A 2,488-nucleotide genomic window follows, 5' to 3' on the forward strand; every position below is an offset into this window, starting at 1 on the left:
ATATGTTCTACATCTGGTGCCCGTGTCACCTTCTCACCCTTTCTAGCCCCTCCTGCTCTCTTCTGCCTCCTCTCAGCCTCCTGCTCTCTCTTCAGCCTCCTTTCAGCCTCCTGCTCTCTCTTCAGCCTCCTTTCAGCCTCTGCTCTCTCTTCAGCCTCCTTTCAGCCTCCTGCTCTCTCTTCAGCCTCCTTTCAGCCTCCTGCTCTCTCTTCTGCCTCCTTTCAGCCTCCTGCTCTCTCTCTGCCTCCTTTCAGCTCCTGCTCTCTCTTAGCCTCCCTCAGCCTCCTGCTCTCTCTTCAGCCTCCTTTCAGCCTCTGCTCTCTTCTGCCTCCTCTCAGCCTCTGCTCTTCTCAGCCTCCTTCAGCTCTGCTCTCGCTCTGCTCTTCAGCCTCTTCCTTTCTGCTCCTTTCATGCTCTCTCTTCTGCCTCTCTCAGCCTCCTGCTCTCTTCAGCCTCTTTCAGCTCCTGCTCTCTCTTCTGCCTCATCTCAGCCTCCTCCACACACATCGGTCTATGATTCATCTCCCTTTATGCAGCCAGGAGCAGGTGTCACAAGACGACAACAAGCTATTAAACTTAAAATGAAAGGTATTAGCTATAGTAAATAAATTGATATAAAGCTGTCAATGTGCAAAAAGATGAGGTGACCAGAGTCTTACTTGTTATCAGAGGTTAAAGTGGGATTGGCAAGTGGGGGAACCTTAACATCAAGTGCAGTTTGGAAAAAACATTTGTATTGATTAGTAACTTAAACATAATTTGATATGTCAATGTAAGCTTGCTACACTTTGCTATAGTTTTGCTAAATGGGTAGGATCACTGACCTAAAACTAATCAAGTCTAATACAAACCTCATATATTGCTTTGTTTTATTTGTCATTTTTCAGAATGCAGAAAACACCGTCTACAAAAGATATTCCCTTATGAATGCATCGTTGATAGAAGACTTGTTAATGTAAGTACTTTCCCCATTGTTACTTCTGCTCTTTATGCCTTGGTGCAGTCAATAACAACATCAGGAGAAATCTTGCCTCTACCTACCAACTCAATCACTAGCAGACCTCATCTGTTATAAGGTGAAACACCCTTTCTGTAGCATTCAAAATGACAGAAACCATCTTTGAGAGAAAATGTATGACTTTGATGTCTTTTATGTGTACTTTGATGTTTGGCCCATGTTCCATCTGCTAACATGAGCTATTTTCATATGAACTCAATGTCCTGGAAATCCAGTACAAACATGGCCCAGAGTTTTACTTGCACGCGTGTAGCACACAACAGGACATTGTACAGGACACATACATTTCACCCAGTTAATGTCCAGACATTGTAATGTGGGAATGCAGCTATGAAGGGAGTGTGATTTATGAACTATGGACATTTAGTGCTATGTGTTACACACTTCCACCAGAAATGTAATTCTTTACCATATGGACCCCGACTGATAGGTTTCAGTATACTCGAAAACAAAGATGTATACTGTAGCGCATACTTCAATACATTTCAGGAAATGATTAATAATTTGACATATTGAATTATGCTATAGAAGACAACTGTGCTTTTTCAGAAATGTCCTTAAAAAGTTATTACAACCATTACTTCCTTCTTAACTAATTCTAACTTTTGTCTGTCATTTGTTTTAGGGAAAAGAAGAAGTCAAAATAAAGTGGACACCTTGCTCAACATGGTAGGTCCTTTAAACTAGTGTCTTGGACTGGAAACATGTTTATATAGTGACAATACTGTAGTTACAACATCATTATGAATTTGTACATTTGTTAAAATGTTCTCAGAAAGACTTTTGTTGTTTTATTGTGGAATTCTGTAAATGTAGCATGAAATTAAGACAGAGGACATGTTCCACGTCACAGCTGAGGTTATTCTTTAACTTTTATTTTGTGTTTGTCTTTAATTTACGGACAGTGGCAAAGTGTGGGACGACACCTGGGAGCCAGCCAAAGACTATTCATAGAAGAAGCAGTGTTCCTTGTCCTGTGGAAGCTCCAACTTTGTATAATATCAATCTTGTTTTAAGGAACAGTTTTTATGTGACCTTGACTCAGAACGCATCAATAAAACCATTCAACACTGTTGTAAAACATTGCAAACTGAATTGCATCAAACATAATAATAACTAACGATAAAATCAATAGCTCATTTAAACAAAGCGCACAGGAAATGAAAGAGTACATGGTGGTTTTGATTATGGTCACTAGACAATTCCTGCATTGACCAGGTAAGTAGATGTAGGTAGAGAATACTAGGCCTTGTCCTGAGAGGAATCTAGCGCAATATATAATGCATCACATGCAGAGCAGGGTCAGTGCACAGCAGGTTGGCAGGAATGAACATCTGTAGGGATAGGGCCTTGGATCAGATGGTAAGACCAGTTCCTCCTGCAACTCAGTATCACAGCAGTTCTTGAAATGCACACTAAAAATATATTGTTTTGTGTACAGAGGCCTGTTTATCTGTTTTTTTTCTTAAT

General features: G+C 40.5%; 1 long non-coding RNA gene across 1 annotated transcript; it reads left to right on the forward strand.

Annotated features, from left to right (window-relative positions):
• Window positions 1-501: 501 nt before the first annotated feature.
• Window positions 502-1,986, forward strand: LOC116685596 (uncharacterized). Its single transcript, XR_004330988.1, has 3 exons — window positions 502-588; window positions 888-955; window positions 1,924-1,986. It is a non-coding gene; the product is annotated as an uncharacterized LOC116685596 (long non-coding RNA).
• The last annotated feature ends 502 nt before the right edge of the window (window positions 1,987-2,488 follow it).

This window comes from Etheostoma spectabile, unplaced genomic scaffold, assembly GCF_008692095.1.
Source record: "Etheostoma spectabile isolate EspeVRDwgs_2016 unplaced genomic scaffold, UIUC_Espe_1.0 scaffold00570073, whole genome shotgun sequence".
Classification (NCBI taxonomy): Eukaryota; Metazoa; Chordata; class Actinopteri; order Perciformes; family Percidae; genus Etheostoma; species Etheostoma spectabile.